Source organism: Ochlerotatus camptorhynchus, unplaced genomic scaffold, assembly GCF_037179485.1.
Source record: "Ochlerotatus camptorhynchus isolate MF236.1 unplaced genomic scaffold, CSIRO-AGI_Acam_v1.1 ptg000050l, whole genome shotgun sequence".
NCBI lineage: Eukaryota > Metazoa > Arthropoda > Insecta > Diptera > Culicidae > Ochlerotatus > Ochlerotatus camptorhynchus.
This window is the reverse complement of record NW_027040540.1, coordinates 1422067-1439231: the sequence shown is the minus strand read 5'-3', so window position 1 is coordinate 1439231 and position 17165 is coordinate 1422067.

The following is a 17165-nucleotide window of genomic DNA, read 5'->3' as shown; positions in this document are numbered from 1 at the left end:
CTCCTAAATTTATTAACTTTTTCATACGTGTCGTTGGATTTGATAAGGAGTCACAGGTATTGCTAAAAATCTAATTAACTTAAATCTACTAACTTGAATGTTTGCCCCGCCCTTATAATTTTAAGCTTGGATTTAATTGAATGGACCTCGCTAAATCCATACGTATGGGGCGACACGAATGTTACAGAAGTGATAAAGTGTCACTAATAAATAATAATAATAAATACGTTTGGGAAGATTTTTTCTAGTACACATAATTGATTTGAAAACCAGATTCAAATTTGTGCGTTTTTTCAAGAAATGTGTTGCAGGCTGATTTTATAATATGTTGTGTAATTTTATAATAAAGGGTGTCCTACATCAAATTGCATCACGACAAAAAACATTGTTGAACATTACCTATTGGGTATTTTCTCTTGAAAATTTGGGTAGAAGTAGTTTAGAGTGTATTGTTTAGACTGTATTTTTATCGCTGTAAGTTTTTCGAAAGTTGGAAAAACTGGCATCACCCAAAATCAACATCACGAATTGATTTTGCGCAAGCTCCTGGAAAAACCTCAACCATCGGGACATCGGAAAACAACTCTGAATCGTGTAGTCAACGAGTCGTGTGATTAAACGTTACTACAAAACTCTGAGTATCAAACGGAAGGAGAAATGCGGTCAGAATGGATGTTCTATTAGTGATCAGGATCACAAGCATGTCGTGAAAGCCTTTAAGCGGAATCCCAATGCTTTGGTCAGGGATGTGGCAAAAAAGTTGAATCTGTCCAAGTCTTTCGTTTAGAGAGCCAAGGACCGGGAGGGACTGCATACGAACAAAGTACAGAAGGCTCCAAATAGTGACGAACGGCAAAATACGGCGGGAAAGTCACGGGCCTGGAAACTGTACACCCAGATGCTAACGAAGCCTCATTTTCTCATCATGGATTATGAGAATTACGTCAAGGCGGACTTCCGGCAGCTTCCGGAGCTACTGTTCTTCACCGCCCAGCACAAGTTTGATGTTCCGTAGGAAGTAAGGAAGCAGAAACTTTCAAAGTTTGCCAAGAAATACATGTTTTGGCAAGCGATCAGCTCATGTGGCTAATGGAGTGCACCGTTCGTGACTACCGAAACTGTCAATCGTGGAGATCTACCTCAATGAATGTCTACAGATTGGGCCACGAGGTAATTTTCTACAGCGTTTTTTTTTTTTTGTGATGCAATTTGATGGGGGACACCCTTTATGTTGTGTAAAAAAAACCCTTAATTTTCATGGAAAAAAACACAGTTTGTCTACAAACCATGAAACTCATAAAAAACAAATACAAGAGAACCATTATATCGTTCTACTATGGAATATCTGCATATGTAACTGTGTTGAAGTTATGATCCGCGGTAATCAAGTTGATAATAAATTTCCAAACTCAAGGCTATGAGAACTATGCAAGCTGATTATAATTACGCTGAAATTGTTTCAATTAAAAGTATAAGGAGTGTACACAGCAAAAAGTAGTCAAGAACATCACGCTCCAATATATTTTTCAAGCCGAACAACTTTCATGATCGGAAAGGAAGCAAAGCCGTTGGTCCCGACCCATGTGTTGACGGGTTCGATAGCTAACTTCCCACCTAGTCACCTCCTTGGCATTGGTGACACGTTGTGATGGTTTCGAGATGAAAAGTTAATTCAAATTCATTTTTGTTTAACTTTCTTTGAGGAGTTCAACACCGATAAAGTTCAATTATGTAGTTGAAAAAATGGCCAAAGAAATGACACGAAGAATGCTGCACAGTGGGGGAAATCAAATTCTAAAATTGGTCTTTCTTATGTTTCAACCTTTTTTGCTTCGGACAAAATGAGTCTTCGAATCTTGGTTTTACCTTATAATTTAGAATCGATAATCATATGCAAATGAAGAGTAGTTTATAATAATTCCAAAGTACTGACTTTATTTTTAAACAAACAAACATAACGATGGGAAATCCTATTTGAATATGAAGCCTAAATACAAATATATGCGATGATTTAATGCTAGCTATATTGCGCAAACATGATATCCAACAATATAATAGTTTTCTGATGAACCTGTTGATTTTAATAAACGAAAATTTCGATGACAAATTTTTGCTGTGTACAGTAAATTCTTTAATACTGCACGTGAGAATGGTATTAACTGACCTGGTACTGTGCACAGTGTGTCGAAAGTTTAAAATTTACCTGTAAAATTAGGTGATCCCTTTCATTCTAATGCTTTCAGGAAGGACTTGTTTGCAGTGCTGCACAATCTCGACAGTACACGGTGATATTGACAATTCTGCTTTGGTCACTCATTTGAGCTAACAGTCATAGTCAAGGCAAACCATGTCAATTGTCAATGACAATGGTGTCAGTGACGAACATGTGCAGATTTGTTTATTAGCTAAATTTGTAACGAAATTAAATGACTTGAGCTAAAGAATTACATGGATCCATTTTAATGAACAAGTATCTACGAACAATTTTGTCAATATCGCGCGAAAGTCTGTCAATGACAATGACAAATCTCAGCACTGCTTGTTTGTATGGAATGGATTAGTTTTCTAATTCAACTGATCTGTATATCATGAGCAATATTATAAAAATGAGCGTAAACCTAGTTCCATAATACGAGGCTTATGCTAGCATTCGTAAAAAAAATGCAGTCCCGAAAGTTTTCCTTCATCCCTATTTTTTTACGCCTTATTTAGGATGACTGACCTACTATGCATTGCTTTGCAGAATTTTACAAATTAAACATTCCTAATTGTTCTAATAAAAAAAAACATTCACATAACAATCATCAGGTATATCATAACCTTGAAGTAAATAATGCCTTGTGAAAATCTAGCCATATGCGTTTAAGACTAATCAGTTTCACATCATAACAGTGTTACAATAATACAATATAAAAAAATGAAACAGGCCTTTCCATCAATCATACCTTAAGAAAAGCTTATCATGACAACACTGGAAGCATACCACAGCATTATTGCACCACTAATTACCCTTTCGAAAATCGTCGGGGTAGAAATCTGGACCTCTGATAAATTGTTCACACCGGCGTCGTATAATGTGATAGCCCTCGTGATAATCTATAATATCTGCAACGTTTACACTCTCGTGACTCGTGCAACGGACCCTGTCAAGTTGATGCAAATAACGATTCTCTTCGGAATCGCAACCCAGTTGACTTTCAAATTTTTTTATGTGATTTCCGATAAGTTCGCCATTCGTGAAATGTGCGATTTAGCCGAAGAAAACATCTACCGTCAATATTCAAATGCATCCAAAGAAGAGTATCTGATCATAAAGAAGACGGTGCGTTATTTGCAAATCATTTTGAAGGCAATAGTAGTGCTATGCTCTTCAACACTTTTTGTATTTGGTTTGTGGCCAGTCTACGTGTACTACACTAAAGGTCAAGTGGTACCGCTGTTTATGTACGAAATTCCAATGGTTGATACTGGAACTAGTATTGGATATTTATGTACTTTGCTGTTTCAACTGTACATATATTCAATCGGCCTTATTGGAATTATTATGGCCGATTATACATTCATCTTCGTTGTTTTCCACGCAATAGCCTGCATAGATTTGTTCATTTTACATGCAACAGAGCTGACATCCTTGCTTACTGCTGAAGCTCCAGAAAAAGACCTTATTAAAATAGCTGAAAAGTGGAAATGTTGCATGAAGGATCACCAGTTTGCCACATGGTATTGAACTCCATTTTAAACTGAATACAAGATAAACATAATACAACAAACGATTCTAGGTTTCTCAACGCCATAGAAGACGCGTTCGGAATGATTTGCTTAGTTCAAGTGTTCAGCTGTGTCTACACTATTTGTGATGGGATGCTGTTGGTAGCTCTTGTAATTACATTTGTTGTAATAGATTCAACGCAATGAAATACTTTGTTGAATTAACTTTTATATTGCAGACTGACTGGTACGCTGCATACTGCTTTCTGATTGTGATTTTCGGAGGAATGTCTATTTACTTCATTACTGGTCACTTTGTCGAACTGAAGGTGGGTATAATCAGCATCTGTATCATAACTTACAGATAATTAACATAGATATTTCAGACAGACAAAATGTACAAAACTGTTACGGATTTGCCTTGGAACTTGCTTAACGTTTCTCAACAGAAAGAATACAACTATTTACTTGCTAGATCTCAGAGACCATTGACCCTCACACTTTATGGATTTGCTCCGTTAAATCTTGATAGCTACACGACGGTAAATTGATCCAAAGTAATCTATAACATTAAATAAACAATTTCATTTTCGCAGGTTTTGAAATCATTATATCAATACTTCGTGATGGTAATTCAATACATGAAATAAGCTTTAACAAATATCTGCATATACCAATCACGGTCATTATGCACTGCTAATAGATTGTAAACATAGATTTCTTCATGCAAATACATTACTTAGGCATACCAATGATAATTTTTTTAAATCGATTGTCGTCAGACTAAGTGGAAGAACAGACACAGGTGGCATTTCAGCGGAACTTTCATCTGGGACACAGGCGGTAGATCAAACGGACCTCAATTATCGAAACCAGTCATTGGAAAGCAGTAATTGCCACGCAAAAAAAACAATCGTTCCGATATTCGTGAACAAAAAAAAAATCACAATAAGCTGAACTACTAGTGCTTTCGAATTCATGATTTACATAGCGTTAGCGTTAGCGTTGTTATGATATACTTCGTAGATTGGATGCTACCCGAGCAAAGCTAGAGATCAAATTGAAATCAGAATTTGCTGTTATGATGCAACTTATTTTGAATATTCCATTTGATCTCATTTTGGTTGACTTAACGGTTAACAAAGCAAAAATCAGAGCAAAATTTTTCATTGTTGAATCAAACGGAAAACTAATTCCGCTTTCAATGAAATCAATTTGATTACTGATTTTGCATTTATAATGTTTGACTGAATACGGGCCTGTCGTAAATGGTTAGCATCCATGCTTCTCACGCTGAAAGATTTGAGCTCAAATGTCACCTTGGGCTAGTCACGAATGACCTAAAATGTGTTAAACAAAACAAATAAACAATAATGGTTAGTTCAACGACAGATGAACTTAAATCAAATTTTAAACAAGAAATTAACAGCAGAACTTCAAGTTAAGTTGCTTTGACTTCAAAAGTCTTGACTGCATAATGAAAGCACAACATGATATCAGACTTCTGTTGCAACCATTGAAATCAAAATGAGTTTTCATTATGATAGGAATAGCAAACTTGTAACGTAACCCTATTATTTTATATTAATGTTTACTCGTTCGTTCGTACTACCTATCCAAGATTTTCAATATGTTGCGTCGTTTTCGAGAAAAAATCCAAACTTTCGCTTTTTTCGGTCTTGCAGGTAGGCGTGACCCCTTAACACCTTGTACAACTTCGTTTATTCTCTCGAATCTGCCAATAGGAAGAAATTACGCAGTAGTTTTTAGGCACAACCCAAGCTACTCCGCGTCTATCGAATCATTTGAGTGGAGTGCTTTGAAATTATCAGAAGTTGATAATTGCTGATTTAAGTTAAAGACAATAGGTTGAAATAGATATTGAATATATATTGTGAAGTTGGTGAAATTTGAAATTCTAATTAGTTAGTAGTAAATTGATGAGCAAATTATGTGAGATTTCCGCGTTAACAGGCCCTCATTGCCCAGTCAACGCGGGCGGTTTGTATCGGCTTGTATTGGCTAGTGCAGCTAGGACATCCACCGTCTTATGCTGGCTGTTAGTCGGATGGCCATTACGCCCACCCGTTACTGCTACTGCGAATTTTCTCGTAGCACAACAGTTCGTCTACGACGCACTACCACTGCTACTGCGCAATTGGCAGCCTTTGTTGGAACGACTCGTCTCGCCAAGTCGTGCGGCGTAAACTGCGTACCGCTACTACAGCTCATCACTCCACTACGCTTGGAGACGCCTGCTATACCCCTTACTTGCCCACGCGCGAGTCATCTTGGTGCGTAAGCTTTTGGTGGCCAACTGATCCTGTTTGAGTTCGCGTACTAGAACTGGACGAGGGACCGGACGCTGAAGGAACCAGGTCAGATCTGTCCGAAAACTGCTCACATTAGTTTTATTTGATCTTGAATGGATATGCTAACATACATGAAATGGAAACGTGACGTCACAGTAGGAAACTGTTAGGTTTGCCTTAATTCAATAAATTTCGATTTCCCTTGAATTTTAATTAATAAATTGCTAGCTCGATAAATTTAAGTTTAGTATATTAGGGTTTCGTCCAACTAAATTGAATAAAATAAAAATTACTTCTAGTTTAGATTAGTTACTCCACACATCTTTTGCGTAACGTTATTTGTATATGTTTATATTTGTTAGATTGGTTTAGATTTAAATAACTATTGCATATTTCCCCTTGGTTGATTTTAAAGAATTATTTAATTTTTAGTGTTTTTAAATTTGAGTATCCTAATCCGATTGGTTGGCTTTAGGCGTTTGGGTCAAAATAAGTAAGTTCGTTTGTCTCAACATCTGAGTGACCTGCCCTGAGAAGGGAAGTTTCTTGCCGGGTAATTAAGAACGAGTTGACGGTCCTTCTTTGAAAGGTGGCGCTTAAGCCGTCAGCTTAGCGTAACACGGAGAACGTTACAAACTTTAATATCGATTTGCTTTCATTTTGTTAACACTCCGAATACGATGCCTCCGAAAAACGTGCAATGGCACAACTTAGCCATTTCTTAATGAATTTCAAAAATTGTGGTACTTTTAGAATTCCTAGGGTTTCGAGATGATTTTGTTTACCTGAAAATAACGTCGTCTACTTTTTTAAAAAGCGAAAAGAGTTGTTAAACGTTTTTTTGAAAGGTGTATTTGTAGGGTTTTGCAAGTGGTGCAAGATCTGTAATTTAGATTAATGGGCACAAATGTTCAAAATTAGCCAGAATACAGTCATGGTTTCTATATATGGATCCTGGCGACAACGAAACGCTCCTCGAAAAATCCGGAACATCCATAAAAATGATCAATCCATGATCCTGATCCTAGAGCTCTGCGGTTTTTTTGAAAACATTAGGAACTGTGATATAAACAAATATTTGGGGTCGTGACATAAACATGTTCCTGAATGGCCATGGGAACGTCCTCCGGAAGATCCGGAACATCCGTAAAAGTGGACAATCCATGAAACTAATCCTAGAGCTCCGTGTTTTTTTTTTAACATTAGGATCTGTGATATAAGAATGAATTTGGGCCATGGACCCAGATGGCCATGGGACCGTCCTCCGGAAGATCCAGTACATCCGTAAAAGTAGTAAATCTACGATCCTGATCCTAGAGCTCCGCGTTTTTTTTTATAAACATTAGGAACTATGATGATAGAAGAATTTGAGCTTGTGAAATAAACATGAACCTGGATGTCTATAGGACCGTCATCCGGAAGATCCGGAACATCCGTAAAAGTGATCAATCCATGAAACTGATCCTAGACCCAACAAACAATCGTCTATTGAAGAAACGACTTCTTTACCATTTTATTCAACTGCATGCTTAATAGTACTAGTACTATTTTTAATAATAACTTCTGTTCAGGCTTTGTTCACACAAATCTGGAGAATTTATTCAACCACAACATTGAACTACTGGTGTTGTATAAGGTATGTCGAGAAGCTTTTATTCGACTTATATGAGTTGTAACAGAGTTTATACAATAAAATTTTTGATTATTCAGCGTTTATTAGACATCACTGCTTCCTTAAAACAGTGATGCTCTGTATACGCTTAATTCTCATGTGAAGTAACGTTTATTTAGACATTATTATACATTTATTAAAAGATTATTCAACTGCGGGAAAATTAACCCGAAAATAAGAGGACAGGGACAGGGAAAGGGGGGAAGGGTGTTGTGTGTGTTTCTCAAGTGTATTGTATTTCAATATTTCTGACGTGGCTAGCACCACACAGATATCAGAAACTTTATTAAATACTTATACATGCCGTTGTATGGGATTCGAACCATGTACCTTCCGATCACCAGCCGCTTGCCTTGTCATCTGAGCTATCCTAGAATTCATCATATAGGCAACTCAATAATCTATAAAAGCTTTTATGAAAGTAAATACCTATCATCACTCCAGATCGCAACTCTAGCTCCTTCAAGGCCCTGTGGGAATAATTAATTCATTCATCGTTGTTTTAAATGAGACCAATGTTGCCTCTTCACATCTCCAAGTCGAAAGAAAGAATGCTCGGTTATATTTTAAACTAGATCAATGCATTCATTATCGTGAGTCATGTGATCGATGATTACTATTCAAATTAATTATGTTCTACACAAATAAAAAAAAGGGTTGAGCTTGGGATTGAACTCATGACCTTCTAATTGGAAAGTGGAAACGGTAACCACTACTCTACTGGTTTCGCCTTGTTGTAAGACTGAATCAGTGTTGTCGAATAATGAATCTAATAGTATATATATTCAGCAATATTGTAAAGTAATGCAATGAAATCTAATAAAGGAGCTGGAGAACATTTATTAGACGTCTAATAAAGCATGTTATTAAATCAATTGAAAACAGTCAAATTAAAGTGCCAATGTATGTACAAATTACAGTTATTCAGTTTGTTATTAGATCGAACTTCTGGCGTTGAATTAGGAAGACATTTAACACTTTTACAGCTTTTAATAAGTAAATTGATCAGATCAGAGCAAACAGTGGAATAATGAGCTTTTTCAGCACATAATTTGACAACTCTTTTTATTCAGCATTGTACACTCTTATACAGCATTTATTCAATATATATGCTTATCTGTCACTTTGAATTGTTTGTTGGGGAGCTACGCGTTTTTTAACATTAGGATCTGTGATTTAACAACGAATTTGGGTCATGGACCAAGATGGCCATCGGATCGTTCAGTGGAAGATCCGGAACATCCGTAAAAATGGTAAATCCACGATCCTGATCCTAGAGCTCCGTGGTTTTCTTGAAAACATTAGGAACTGTGATGATAGAAAGAATTTAGGCTTGTGACATAAACATGAACCAGGATATGATACAGTACACAATGATATGTTACAGTACACATGGGACCGTCCTCCGAAAGATCCGGAACATTCGTGAAAGTGGAAAATTAACGAAACTGATCCTAGAGCTCCATGGTTTTCTTGAAAACGTTAGGAATTGTGATATAAGAATGATTTTGGGATCGTGACATAATAATGGACCCAGATGGCCATCGGAACTTCCTCCGGAAGATCCGAAAAATTCCGAAGTTTTTGAAAAAAACACTAAGAACTGAGATGATAGAATGAATTTGGGGTCGTGACCTAAACATGGACCTTGATGGCCATGAGACCGTGCTCTGGAAGATCCGGAACATCCGTGAAAGTGGAAAATTCACGAAACTGATCCTAGAGATCCGTGGTTTTCTTGAAAACGTTAGGAACTATGATATTAGAATGAATTTGGGATCGTGACATAAACATGGACCCAGATGGCCATCGGAACGTCCTCCGGAAGATCCGAAAATTCCGTAAAATTGGTCAATGTATGGAACTGATCCTAGAGCTCCACGTTTTTTTTCGAAAACCCTTAGAACTGTCATATATAAATTAATTTGCAGTCGTGACATAAACATGTTCCCAGAAGGCCATGGGACCGTCCTTCGCAAGATCTAGAACATCTTTAAAAATGGTCCATCCTCGAAACTGATCCTAGCGTTCTACGGTTTTTTCGAAAGCATGTGGAACTGCGATATAAGAAATATTTTGGGGTCATGACATAAATATGGACCCAAATGGCCATGGGGCCATCCTCTGGTAAGTCCAGAACATCCGTAAAAGAGGTTAATCAATGAAACTAATCCTAGAGCAGGGAATCGTGCCTACTTTGGACTCCGGAGGACGCTACGGTCGAATAAAATTCGCCACGAAATTGACTGTCTAAAAGACGCTGATTAGACCGGTGGTCGTCTACAGCCACGAGACCGTGACTATGCTCGTGGAGGACAAATGCGCCCTTGGATAACGGAACGTGGAGGAAGCGAATGAACTAAGAATTGCACCAGCTGTTGGGAGAACCATCCATCGTACACATTGCAAAAATTGGGCGACTACGGTAGGCTGGGCATGTCGTAAGAATGTCGCACGACGACGCACAGTGGGGTATTTATTAATTCTAGCTGGCCAAAAATATTTAACCACTCTAACTTGTCACAAACATCTTATTATTCAAGGATAATAAATTTTTGACGTTGGATAACGTCTTTCAGCAACATACGGGGGTACAAAATTGAAAACAGTCATTTTGGATGCGTTACGAAAAATTAAAAGATTTTGAACGATAATAACTCAACCGTCGATAGATTTACGAGATAATGGCATCAATCGATTGGAAATATTTCTAGCAATTTGCTGAATGTTGCATTGTCTAAAGATGGTGAAAATCGATTGATTTTTTTTGTATTCTTATACTTTCTCCAACCGAGACATCAGATGCGAGTATCTGACACCTCTGATATTTTCTGTTCTACTATATAAGCGTCCAACAAGGTTCCATCATTGTCTATTCGATCGTCGACCCAGCAGCAGAGCAGCAGTACCAGAGCAGCGGAAGCAGAGCAACGGCAGCAGAGCAGCGGCAGCAGAGCCTGGGGGCGAAAGGGCAACTACGCCGAGTGCGTTGGTGCCAGTGCTCCGGTATACTGGGCCGCCGTCATGGAATGCCCAGCTGCTGCAGTTCTCAGTCGGTCGTATTGACCGTCTGCTCCGCAAGGGCAACTACGCCGAGCGCGTTGGAAAAATGGCCCTTTTCAGGTCCACAACATTATCAAGAAAGAGTTTAACGATTAATTTTCTAATGCCTTTCCGACACTTGAATATCGAAAGTTGAATCTTCGCAGAGCCATAGATTCCATTTTTATTGCATTTCTACAAAACTTATTTCAGAATCGAACTCGTCTTCACAGACTGTGTGAAGAAGAACGATGCATCATCGAGCACAACCCGTTCCGTTCCAAAATCGTCCTCATCACAACCTCCAAAATCCTTGGTTCAAGGGGTTGGATGTGGGTCGAGACTTCATTCGTATGATGTCTCGCCTCATGTCCAATCACTACTCGTTAAACGCTCACTTGTTCCGTGTTGGGCTGGGAGACAGCAATCTCTGTGAATGTGGACAAGGTTACCAAGACGCCGATCACATCCTTTGGTCTTGTGCTGAGCATCGTGGAGCCAGATCCGAGTTGTACGATTCCCTTCGGGCTCGAGGTAGACAACCTAATGTTCCAGTTCGGGATATTTTGGCTAGACGCGATCTGGAGTTTATGCAACTCATATATGTTTTCTTGAAGAATATTAACCATAGATTGTAAGTTTGATTAACCTTGTGTTTAGTTTGTGTTTTGTATGTGTGTGTGTTTTTTTTTTTGTAGATTTGTTTCTGTAATAATTGTATAATTACAGAGTTGATATAACGTCGATAGGATTAAGTATATTTTTTAGAAATAGTGAAATTTTTGAATCATAAATCATATTCCAAATCTCCTTTTCCCTCTCCCAATCCAAACAATTGTCATCCACTAACCTCGAGAAGACCGCGAGCAATCGGTTCCAATCCTTTAATTTTAGATTTAAGACATTTATAATGTATAAACAAAATGATAACTTGGCTCTGTAAAGTTTATTCGATTGAGCCTGTACAAATAAAGTAATTAACAAAAAAAAAAAAAAAAAACAACCTCCAAAACAACCATCTACCCTCTCGACATCTCGAGTGGATTTCCCGGTTCATCATACCACCTAGCGTTGTTCTACTGATTGGTAATAATATTTACCCGGAGTTCACCGCACTTGTGGTTGAAGCAAAGCGCCTGGCATGCAAACCGCTCATCAAAATCGCCATCGCCATCCGGTACCCATGCTCGGCATAACCATCATTCCAAAACCACAACCAAAACGGCCCTTTTCAGGGCCACCAATAATTCCACAAAGAGTTAGTTTTGAAGACAATTTCTTTCCAGAATATCACAGTTACACTGAAATTTGGGGACTATACTGGGGTGTGGGAACGCTGGAAGGGGAGATGCTGTCTGTCTTCGAACTGCCAACATCATTCCAAAGCTCCTCCAAGGCGACAGAGTAGAGCAAACCCAACAACAACAGCCCAACAAAACGGCCCTTTTCAGGGCCACCAAACTTTCGCAAAAGAGTTATTAAGGAATATTCCTAAAATATAATATACACAATTAAGTACAACACATAACAGACGTTATCCAACGCCAACCCTGCGGTCGTATCTAGTATACAACCCTTCCAACTTTTGTGGTAAAAAAAGGGTGGAGGGGGGGGGGGGTCATGTTATAATGATGTTTTTTTTTTGAAAACTTGTAAGTCGTTAAGTATTGTTTAGATTTTGTTACCGTCAAAGGATGAAATGTTGGGAAATAATAATACTTTAAATAAAAAATATAAAAATACACTTACACCTGCGGTCCATAAAAAAGCACGAAAGGCCGAACTTTGTTTACAAACTTGCCGAATTTGACATGTTGTAACTTTGTTCTGTTATGATCAATTAAGCTGAATATGTGGCACAGAACCACAAATATGCTGGATTTTGCGTGAACAAAAGCCAAACTTCTTGAAACTTCTGGAGAAATTGGCGATATGGTTATAAATGTTTAAAATAATAGCGTGTTTGATATTGGAAATATTTCAAGATCCTTATATTAAATTATTTTTCATACACGCAAAAATCACCATAGATTGGTTCTGCATAACAATATTAGTTTAATTGAATATAACAAAACAAAATTACATAAAAGTTGTCTAATTTACATGAAAATCCACCTATGATGTTATTTTTTTTTTGGCTGCAGGTGTAAAAATTTATAAGAAAATAAAATATTGAAGATTTTTTTTAAGTTTTACAACCAGTCATTGTAAAATAAGTTCAGCTAAAGAAGAACAAGATATTTATATTTAGATTTGAGATTTAAGGTGAAAGTCGATGGAATCCACAAATGGCCGCTATTTGGTTTATTTTGCCTTGCCACTTCGAATTTTTGGCGGCACAGATTTCAGAAACTAAAAGAATTTTGTGTGCCTAATTATAATCACTCTTTTGCTGAACTGCAGCATACATGTCATTACAATTTCATGCACCTTAACTTAGTAGTTTCTGAGATTCGAGGTGCCAAAAATTTGAACTGGTAAGGCAAAATAAACAAAATAGCGGCCATTTGTGGATTCCATCAACTTTCACCTTAAGAAAATAATTATATTACCCCGAGTATTACACAGCAACACCATATTTAACAATTCAAAAACAAAAACAAGACAACAAGTAAAAAAACAAATGAAATTAAACGAAAAAAACAACTTTCATTCCAAATTTGGGAAGACATTTTCTTGTTCATTAGAAACATCTGTTTCATATGTGTCTTCCAGCCGATCTTCGCTTTCTTGCATGAAGTCCTCTGAGAGTAACATTTGCAATGTTTCTGTCTTCAAAACCCTTGACTTTTTTCGCGGGATTTTTATTAATCCTAAAAGAATATTTATTTACTTTCACGTTGTTTACCTGTGATTTCAGGATCAGAACTAAACACTAAGAACTAAGTCTATTCAGAACATCTATGTTGTATAGCTTCTTCTGACAACTGCCCTATTGGTAGCAGTGCATATGTTCTATAACTGTGGATTAAAATTTTGTGCAGAATTGGAGTCATCGGATACCATGGATACAGTCGAACGTATATCGTCGCCGTTTTTTGAGTAAATGTTTCAAACTTTTCCGTATCAATTTTAAAACCACTAGCTAGTGTTTCCAATTTAACTTTAAGCTGGTAGATCGAATTAAAATCAACACCTGTTATTTGAGCAGCGGTTTCCGGATCAGCAAATAATTTTATACTAGTGTTGCCATCCTAATTTCCAAAGCCAAATTTTTTTCTGAAGTTTTCTTAAATGTGATCTTTTCTTTCTTTGGCGATTTGCTTTTCATTGCCAGCTAACCATTTTTTGATCGGCAACTTGTAAGAAAGATGTAAAATTGTCTCGAAAATACGAATCTTGGCATGAAAAATGGAAAATCCGAATTTAAGAGAATCTGTGTTAATTTCCTTTTTAACACCAAGATTATTGAATTCCTCTGAACAATATACACATAACATATCATCGTTGGTGTTTCAGCTGCTGCATTATATTCTTTTCCATCAACCATAGTGAGCATAAAAGTATATCTAATAGTGAACTGCTTGCCATTTAATGTAACTTTTGTTGACCTTAGAGAATTAATTGCATTTTCCAATACATCTGATCTCTTTATTAATTACCTCAGACGATTCCTTGATAAACCTAATGTGGATTGAGCGACAGTAGTGAGGTGAAGATGGAGTTGGGTTTTGCCAAACTATGTTTGCATTGGATCCACAAACTATTCTCAACTGTGGAACACGCTCGTATCAGAATCCATATCCACACGCACCTGATGGAATTATGAAACAAGAAAAATATACCTGAAAGGCAATCCCCCCCCCCTTCCCGCTCCCAAAACAAGGCCTTGACCGCCAAGGTTGCCGCCTTGACCGCCGTATAATGAATGAAAATGTCAATAACTGCATTTGTGTACTTTTTTGATAAATTAACCTATATGGACAGGCCATCTTCATTTTCCAATGTTTCGAAAGATCGCAAATAATCGCAGCTGATTTTTTGCTATAATTTTCTATACATATGTACATATAATGCCTCATATACGGCTTTACAGGATATTACAGGATAAGTCAACTTTTTTATCACGATACATTTATTTTATAGTTTAAATAGCACTTGAAGGCAAGATTTTCATAAACTGCTCCTACGAAGTCAAAACTAAGTGAAATCAACTGATGTCATGTGGAATACATATTTACATATTATACTGCTTGATCACTATCCATTTTTGCAAATTGATGTGATTATCCCAACAACAAGTAGAGACACGAAAACAGTGGCACTGCGGAACGATTTTTTCTAACAAACCAACACGATTCAACAACAGGCAAGTTTGAACTGATGCCACAACGCGGTCAGTTTAGAAAAAGAAATAATGAGTACAAGGCAATGTTACCCTATCTATGAAGTATACAATGCATGCATTCAGAATCTGTTTTGGCTTATATTGAGAAATCGACTTTTGGCCAGCTAGCGTAGAACAAATACCCCTCCGTGCGACGCAGCGAAAATGGTTCTCGAAAGCACCCCAACAGGAACAAGAAGAAGAGGCGCGCAGCGGGCAAGGTGGATCGACCAAGTAGAAGGCGACCTGCGGACCCTTCGCAGACTACGAGGCTGGCAAAGTCTGGCCATGGATCGAATAGAGTGGATACGACTTCTTCGGATAGCAGAGGACAACAAGGCCTTAGCCCGATTGCAAGCCATAAAATTGATCCAAGAACGAAAAACCGTGGAACTGTGATATTAGAATGAATTTGGAGTCTTAACATAAACATGGAACCGAATGACCATGGGACAGTCCTCCGGAAGATCGGTAAAAATTGTCCATCCATTGTCCATTGCTCCGTAGTTTTGTCGAAAACACTTTTAACTGTGATATATGAAAGAATTCAGGGTCGAGACATCAACATGAACCTGGATGGCCATTGGAACTTCCTCCAGAAGATCCTGATCATCCGTAAAAGTGGATCATCGATGAAACTGTGAAAAACCGTGGTTTTTGTTTTCGAAAACTCTTGGAACTGCGATTTAAGATAGAATTTAGGGTCGTAACATAAACATGGATCCGGATGGCCATGAGACTGTCCTCCAAAAGATCCGGAACATCCGTAAATTTATCATACTGTGAAACTGATCCTAGAGCTCTACAGTTCTTTTTTAAACACTGTGATATAAGAAACCTCTGGATCACTTTTACGGATGTTCCGTATTTTCCGGAGGACGGTCCTATGGCCATCCAGGTCCGTGTTTTTTTATCTTTATTAACGAGACTTCCAGCCCTGGGCTAGTTCGTCTCCGGTATGTGTTTATGTCATGACCCCAAATTCTTTCTTATATCGCAGTTCCACATGCTTTCGAAAAAACCGTGGAACTCTAGGATCAGTTTCAAGGATTGATTATTTTTAAAGATGTTCTAGATCTTGCGGAGGATGATCCCATGGCCTTCTAGGTACATGTTTATGTCATGACCGCAAATTCATTCTAATATCACAGTTCCTAACATTTTCAAGAAAACCACGGAGCTCTAGGATCAGTTTCGAGAATTTTCCACTTTCATGGATGTTCCGGATTTTTCGGAGGACGGTCCCATACCCATCAAGGTCCATGTTTATGTCACGATCCCAAATTCATTCTATCATCTCAGTTCTTAGTGTTTTTTTTTTCAAAAACTGCGGAGCTCTAGGATCATTTTCATTGATTGACCACTTTCACGGATGTTCCAGATCTTCCAAAGGATGGTCCTATGGACACCCAGGTTCATGTTTATGTCACAACCCCAAATTCTTTTATCATCACAGTTCCTAATGTTATCATGAAAACCACGGAGCTCTAGGATCAGGATCGTGGATTTACCACTTTTACGGATGTTCCGGATCTTCCACTGGACGAGAGGCGCTATGAAATTCATTGAATACACGAAAACCAGTGGACTCCTCTATTAGAGATCCATCTGTGAAAAACGTTCTTGCAGAATCAACATGGCCAAACTTTGCAGAGTATAATGACGAAGCAATCATAGGACGATGATCCTCTGGAATTCCGCGGATTTCCTGCGTCAAAAAATCAAAATTCACTGAATTGTCAAAATCGGAGAAGACTACACGATTGGGAATATTTCTTGAAGGGCCATCCTGTGTTAAATATAGGTAGTACAAAGTCATAAAACATGTTTGAGGATTTAGCTCCAGAAGCTTCTCAAAGTTTTCGATCACCAGTGGGTTCATTACTTCGCAACGGGTGAGGAGCCTCAGAGATAACTCTGAAAAACGGACGGATAGTGGCAACATGCCCGCCAGCACTTCGAGACTCATAGTATGAGTCGAGTGCAGGCATCCTAATGCGATACGAAGACAACGATACTGGATCAGTTCCAGCTTGATGATGTGCGTTTTAGCTGCCAACTGGAAACAAAAACTACCATATTCTAGAACCGATAAAATAGTTGT